This window comes from Mustela nigripes, chromosome 7, assembly GCF_022355385.1.
Source record: "Mustela nigripes isolate SB6536 chromosome 7, MUSNIG.SB6536, whole genome shotgun sequence".
Lineage (NCBI taxonomy): Eukaryota > Metazoa > Chordata > Mammalia > Carnivora > Mustelidae > Mustela > Mustela nigripes.
Genome location: NC_081563.1, coordinates 34,659,065 through 34,666,942, shown reverse-complemented (window position 1 = coordinate 34,666,942; position 7,878 = coordinate 34,659,065). Strand labels below are relative to the sequence as shown.

Here is a 7,878-nt window from a genome sequence, read left to right as displayed (position 1 = left end):
CCTTATTCACGGGAGTTTGATAAACAACCCAGCAGCCTTTTCTTCTCGGCTTTCATTTTCTCCCTTCTGATCATTCCTGTATTTCATGACTTCTAGTTCCTTCATTCACTTTTACCCCCGAGGATAGGGTCATGGAGCAATCAGGGATACATTCAGGAACAGAATATTAAAGGTGCCATCCTTGTTCTGCGTTAAAGAGAGAACATCATAGAGCCATGGAAAATGAAGCAAATCATTCACCTAGGACGGCTCGGAATAGATCATTCCCCCGGCTCTGCACCCATCCTCCGTAAATGAATCCAGTGCTTTTCTACAGGATTTTAAAAGATTTTATTCCTAATCCATTTTTCTCCCTAGAGCTTTGGAAATATGGCTCTGTAATTTAATGATTACAGGAAATGAGCAAAAGAATGAACTAAATAGGATAACATCAGCTTGCCTTGTAATGAGGGGCCAAATTTTCCAAATATAGAGCAAAATCCAATTGTGGGGCTGTTGTTTATGATTCCTCCCTAACAGTGACATGAGAGACCCTGTGGGAACACATACAGCACCTTTCCCACACAACGAGCCTTCCCCTTGGCTTGTTAGAGAGTTTGGAGAGAGAAGCCATAACGATCAATTTCTCTAAATCACCCTCACTGCCCTGGATAGCAGTGGCTTTGTTGATGGAACAAGACATCCCCGAAGCAATGAACAATAACCACGAGTTAGCAGGAGAGACAGCAAGCCCCCGAAACATCAGGGGATTTTCCTGTGGCTGATAAAAAGTAAGAGTTAGAAAGTGTATATATGCTACATCTTCTTTGTCCATTTATCTGTCGATGGGCACTTGGGCTGCTTCCATAATGGAGTATCCTGGATTAAAACCCGGAATAGGAAGGGGACCTTACCAGAAAGACGGACGAAATGGGAATCAAGTCTGCAGGTAAGTGAATAGTAATGCACCAATGTTAATGTCTTAGATTTGACAGATGCACCCTGGTTTGGTAATAGTTTAGTTAGCCTTAGGGGAAACTGGGGGACAGGCATATGGAACTCTGTTCTCTGTACTTCATTGCAACTTTTCTGTAGATACAAGTTTATTTCAAAATATAAAGCTTATGTTAGGGGTGCCTGGGTGGCTCAGTCTGTTAAGCGTCTGCCTTTGGCTCAGGTCATGATCCGGAGGTCCTGGATTGAGCCTCGTGGGGGCTCCCTGCTCAGTGGGGGATCTGCTGCTTCTTCCTCTTCCACCCTCCCTCCAGCCCTCCAGCTCATGCTCTCTGTCTCCTTCTCTCTCAAGCGTGTTCTCTCAATAAATACATAAATTCTTTTTTTTTTTAAGTTTGTGTTAAAAAAAAAAAAAAGTGAGGGGGTGCCCGGGTAGCTCAGTTAATTAAGCGTCAGACTCTTGATATCGGCTCAGGTCATGATCTCAGGGTTGTGAGATCGAGCCCCATGGGGCTCAGGGCTTAGCACTGAGTTGGCTTGTCCCTCCCTTTCCTCCTCTGCCCCTCCCCCTGCTCAAGTGTACCCCTCTCTCTCTTCCTCTCTAAAATAAATAAATATATATATATATATATATATTTTTAAGGCCACATTTTCACTGGCTACTGGTGGGAGCGTCAATGAGGGCAAGTGTTCTGACGCTGCTCATTTAAGGCTTTAGAAGCGCGCAGGCCCACTGACCTCTACCTTCACTCCCAGGAATCCCTCCTGAGGAAGAGTCCGGGGTATTCATCCCAGCAGTCTCTGTAATGGGGACAGTTGGCTTCAAGCTAAGAGGCTAACATCGGGACCCCAGGAACAATGATGATGTAGCCACACCAAGGAATATGCCAAGGTCCCAAAAGCAAGGTGAAGAAGTAAATGTGATGAGGGAAGACTGTCACCATATGTCATGGAGTGGAAAAAGCCGGCCACAAACTATTCGGTATGGTGTCGGGTGTCTCTCTTTTTTAATCTGTGCCCGCTTACGAGGATGGTTCACCAACACATCAAGAGTGGTTTTCTCTAGGTAGATGAGATTGTGGGTGCTATGGTCTGGATTGCGTCCCCTTTAAATTCACATGTTTAACCAACTGAGCCACCCCGGCAACCCTTAAAGCACTGAGCTCGGGATGCAACTGACTGCATTTGGAGATAAGGCCTTCGGGGAAGCAACTAGGGTTAAATGAAGTCCTAAGGGTGGGGTCCTGATTCTGCCTCTGGAATCAGGCCTTCGAAGAAGAGCAGTCTCTCCTTCCCGGCACCTGCACGTGCATCATGTGAGCACAGAGCTGAAGGCAGCTGTTTGCAGGCCAAGACGAGAGATCTCACCAGAGCCCAACCACGCTGGCACCCCGGTCTCCAACTTCCAGCTTCCAGAGCTGTGAGAAAGTAAGTACCTGTTGTTTCCAGCACCCAGTCTGTGGTATGTTGTAATGGCAGCCTGAGCTGACTAAGACAGTGGGTATCCTGAGTTTTTTTGGTTTTGCTCTCTTGCTTTTCTGTAGTGAATAGGAACTGTTTTATTCTTGGGAGAACAAAGAATGTGGTAATTGTATTCTTAGAGTTTCACTTTACCACTGACAGAAGGAAACACAACTCCCCAGGTCTCCTTCAGGGATAGTGTTGGCGATCATTTCCTCATGGAGTCAACCTGCAGTGGGGCTCTTTACGTTTCACTCTTGATCTAGGGGTTGTGAGTTTGAGTCCCATGTTGGGAGCAGAGGTTACTTAAAAATAATTTTTTTTTTTAAGATTTTATTTATTTATGTATTTGACAGACAGAGATCACAAGAGGCAGGCAGAGAGAGAGGAAGGGAAGGACACTCCCCGCTGAGCAGAGAGCCCGATGCGGGGCTCGATCCCAGGACCCTGGGATCCTGACCTGAGCCGAAGACAGAGGCTTAACCCACTGAGCCACCCAGGCATCCCTAAAAATAAAATCTTAAAAAACAACAACAACAACACACATCTGTGTATATTAACTCAGCTGACTACCGTAGAAATAAGCAAGCAGGTAATATACCTCATGGGTGAGGTTTGGGGAGGTTATGGGACTTGCCAAGGTCACGTGCCTTGTGGAGGTGAAGCCCGGCCCTAGACCTCTTGACTCTAAGCCCAGTGCCCCTCTCTGTTCTCGGTTACTGCCTGTCCAGCTCTTTCTTTTGCAGCAGTCCTGGGCCATCTCAGGAGTAAGATTTGGAGAGCTGACTCAGTCCTCCAGAGTCCCACCCCAGGCAAATTTTGGTCATCATAAATTTCATACTGGAGACAGAAGGTTGTTACTTTCTTCCACTTCCATGCCAGCCATGACCTACTTCTGGGTCTTGTGTTTCCTGGAAACTCAAAAGGCTGTGCAAGCTTTGATGGAAGCTCAAGCAGGCAGCCTTGACCTCTCCTGTGCCGCACCTGGCCACAGAGGTGAAGCCTGGATTCTGGGCTCCAGAAGCAAGGTGGCACGGTCTGAAATGGCTCTGCTGGAGCTGGAAAAGTCAGGATCTGTCAGTGTTGGGATCTGGCTTCAGATCTGTTTCTGTATTTGTTCTATATTGGCAAGTATGAGCTTGGATAAACTGAAATCCTCTTAGGGATTTTGCGTTTTTGCAGTAGTGAATGAGCAGTTGCAAACATAGGCACTGTTTTCTAGATTCTTCTTCTTTTTTTTTAAGATTTTATTTATTTATTTAGAGAGAAAGAGAGTAAACGGGGAAGGAGCAGTGGGGGAGAACATCCAAATAACTCCCACTGAGCACAGAGTACATACATGAGGCTTGATTCCATGACCCATGAGATCACCACCTGAGCCAAAACCAAAAGTCAGATGCTCAACCAACTGAGCCACCCAGGCACCCGTATTTTCCAGATTCTTTGTGTTCATAGAATTAAATAAAAATTTAGGGGGAAAAAATTGAAGAAGCAGGAATAGTTTGTATTGGTATGGGGATTGGTACTGCCTTCTTTGAGTATGGAAGTTGAAAAATCAGCTTACTTATAAAGTAGGAAAATTTAAAAAACAACAACACCGACTTCCATGTGCAACGGACCTATCAGTGGTTGAAATGTAGAAGGCATCGTGCTAGGCTTATAAGAGATGCAAAGCTGAACACAAAAAGAATACCTGCTCTCAAGACGTGAGTAGTCCACTGGGGGAGACAGACGTGTACTCACATTTTTACAAACCAGGGCAGTCAGATTTCAATCCGGGATGGTGATTGGAAATGGGAGGGAAATTATTTTAAATGTCGTAATTGCTGTGGATTATCGCTGGCATCTGGGCCGGTCCAGGGATGCCGAACACCCTGCAATCTTGGGAAGTGTTCTGTACGAAAAAAACTTGTCTGGCTCAAAATGCTGAGTGTCTCAAGGGAGGATCCTGTGCAGGATCCACCAGGAAAACCCTGGGTGGAGAGGCTAAAGCTTCCAGACAGAGGACACTGAGCTGATGCCGACAGGTATATGTACTGATAGGCAGAAAAGGTCACAAAGATATTTTAGTAGAGAGGCCAAGGTGAGCCAGTCCCAGAAGTGAGAACACACAGGCCAGAGTCTTAGAATGACACGCAATTCAAGGTTTGGGGACTGGAGATAAGAATGGAAATATAAAATAGGTCTTGAAGTGCCATGCTAAGACATTTGAACTCTATTTCCTGGAAGATCTTCCTGGAAAGAAGGTCTTTTTTTTTTTTAAAGATTTTATTTATTTATTTGAGAGAGAGAGAGGGATCACAAGTAGGCAGAGAGGCCGGCAGAGAAAGAGGGGGAAGCAGACTCCCTGCAGAGCAGAGAGCCCAATGCAGGGCTTGATCCCAGGACTCTGAGATCATGACCCGAGCTGAAGGCAGAGGCTTAACCCACTGAGCCACCCAGGTGCCCCTGGAAGGAAGTTCTTACGCAAGACAAGGAACAAGAGCCAAACTCCTTAGGAAGGATGACGCTGGGCACAGTGTGTGGAACGGGGCAGAGACAGCTGCTCCCCCACTTCTGGGGTCTGTGATTTACTCTACTTCACCTCTCTTAGCCTCGGATTTCTCATCTACGAAATACCTAGCGCACAGTTTAAATGAGACATTATGCAAAGCACCCAGCATGCATTGCATGGCACATGGTGGTAACAGTAACCATTTTTGTTTGTGGTTTCAGGCTTATTGGTTCCTGCTGCTACCACTCCCAGCTGCTGGCCCAGGAAGCTGACCACCGATGTACAGATTAGTGTGTCTTGGCACAAAGGTTTGTTAGCCACTGGCAAGAGGGATGGTTCTGGTCTTTCCTCCTTGAACTTGCTTTCCAATAGAGAAATAGAGGAGGCACAACTGCAGCCCGTACCATGTCACTGTCCCCAGATGGACTGTCCCTAAATCACAACGGAGGTCTTGAAGTCAACTGTTCAGGACCTCAGATGTCAGCTTGCACCTCTGAATGAAATTGAGACCAGGGCAGGACTGGCCTGGCATCACGCATCTGGGCAGTGTGATCAGAGCTGAGACTGACCCACCTGTCAGGACCCCCAGCCCTTGCCTCCCTTGCTCTGTCCCTGGTGGAGTGAAGAGGGAGCTGTTGGCCAGCCAGTGGCCCTCTCCATGCCTTACTCTTATGTCTGGCAGGTGAGAAGACCTCAGTAGGACGAGGGGGACACCTCAGTCAGGGGGAGCAAGGACATCTGGAGGCCCTCTCTTCTAAACCCCTCCATGGCCACCCAGTATGTGCTGCCGTGCAGACTCAGGTTCAGAATCTCCAGCATGGCCTCCGAGCCCCCAGCAGCCTGTCCTGCCCACTCAGCCCATCTCTCTGCTCCCCTGCACACTCCGGCTGGCTTTCCCTGAAACCTTCCTGCGCTTTGCTGACACTGGGACTTTCTGCCTCTTGTTCCCGCATCATTTCCTCTCCTGACAGAAATCCTATGCCTCTTTCTCTGTCCAGCTCAGCTGTCCCAGCCCCCAGGAAGCCTTCTCCTGTCCCCGCTTTGGGAAGGCCTCCCTCTGCTGCCTTGGAATACTTGGCCATGACCCAGGCTGTCCACCCTTGTGTTGCCGTGGATTGACTGGCACCTGCCATTCGTCTCTGGAGCTGTATGTTCCTCAAAGGTGAGGTCAGCATCTCAAAGATAGTGCTTTGGTTCAGTCTGACACTTTCAGAGCCTACCTTGCAGATCCTTGGCAATGATAAATACTTCTTCACCAGGATGAAATTTTTCTCTCCCCTGCTGTTTGGCACTTAGTAACTGGCCGAAAAGTCTTTGTTGACTTGATTTGAGGACTGAATGAAGAAAGTCTAGTATCGGGGAGGAATTTGTTCCCCCAATTATTTACAAGAAATTGCAGGGGCCTGAAGTTATAAATGATATACGGGGAGCACAGCTGATGGCTCATGTGTCCCAGCTTCCCAGAGTAGCAGTGGTGGTATTGCTGACAGCCACACTCAGAGGCTGGCCAGGCTGGGACTTTGCAGAGCTGGGGCAGGGGGCCAGGTAGGCAGGAGAGGGGAAGGAAGGCTTGGAAAAGCACAAGCTGCTGTATTTTTGGAGGGAAGCTGGCATTTTGGCTTGAACTTCACAATGCACTCTTCCAATATTTTCTCTCCTAAAGCCAATGATAGAATCATTAACACTCCTTTTTAAATTTCACCTGAGCAATTCTGAAATTTGATGACCAGTAAGTTGATGGCTTGGGAGGTTGCTCTAATAACTTTATTTTCACACAATGAAAGAAAATGGCCCTGTTGTTGTTGTTGTTGTTAAACCATTATGTGGTTTTTCCTTTTCTTTCTTTCTTTTTTTTTTTTTTTTAAGATTTTTTTATTTATTGGGGAGAAAGAGAGAGCGTGAGAGAGCATGAACAGGGGGTGGCAGGGAGTAGCAGAGGGACAGGGAGAGAGAGAATCCTCAAACAGACTCCGGCCTGAGCTGGGAACCCAACACAGGGCGAGATCCCAGGACCCTGAGACCATGACTTGCACCCAGACCAAGAGTCGGCCACTTAACCGATTGAGCCATCCAGAAGCCTCTTTGGGTGGTTTTTAGACAATTGCATGGTAGGTTAAGAGTCAGAGCAGAGCTGGAGATCCAATCTCCGCTCCTAGTTAAAGCCAACCCTCTCAGGTACTCCCGTTTGCTGGTCTCAAAGCTGGTGACTGAAGCTATCTTCAAGAGCACCATGGCATGCCTTGTGCCATCTTCTCAGGCCTTTGCCCTTCTTCTCCGAGGCTGTCCCCAGAGCATGCCTGAGGAGGATGGGTTAAGAAAGTGGCTGACTGAGAGCAACAGTGGAACCCCAGCAGTGGTCCTTACCTAGGGTGTCAGGCCTGCAAACACTCTAGGTGGCATTTTCAGCCACAGCCCTTCAGTGACTCTCCTGAGACCACCAGCGTGGCTGGCCAGAATTCTGGGTTTATGAAACCAAGGGAAGTGACTCAAGGTTCAGCTGGCTTAGGCTCCCTTTATCTGACCAATGGGCTCCTCACTGGCAGTGGGGAAAAGAAATGTGCTTAGATCATCAGAAACTGGCAGAGGTCACCAAGAGGTGCCTAGAGGCCAGAGAAGGAGCTGGAGGTCTGGGTGGAAACTTGGGGTGGGACTTCCAGCCTTGTGTCTCTAAGGACAAACCTGTTGAAGTTGACCTTTAAACAGCACTCTCTGATTTCCTGGCCAAACTGGCTTCTTCCCTCAGAACACTTGCCATGGACCGCAGCTGCATACCTCAAGGCTGTTGGAAAACGCCGTCTGTTCTTAAAAAATAATAATAAAAATTTAAAAATCCCTTTTTGAAGACTGCAGAGCCTCCCACCACCCGGAGCGAGTGTCATAGAACAAGCACAGGGTTTTGGGCTTGATTTCAAGCCATTAACTTAATGGCTCTGGTGCTTGGAAGCTCTGCGGAGGACAAGAGTTACCCTGTTACATAAACATATTCATCT

The 7,878-nt window shown here is 47.7% G+C and overlaps 1 long non-coding RNA gene across 1 annotated transcript; it reads left to right on the top strand.

The window, feature by feature from the left end:
* Positions 1-2,135: 2,135 nt before the first annotated feature.
* LOC132022291 (uncharacterized) lies at positions 2,136-6,040 on the top strand. Its single transcript, XR_009405582.1, has 3 exons — positions 2,136-2,361; positions 5,110-5,196; positions 5,887-6,040. It is a non-coding gene; the product is annotated as an uncharacterized LOC132022291 (long non-coding RNA).
* The last annotated feature ends 1,838 nt before the right edge of the window (positions 6,041-7,878 follow it).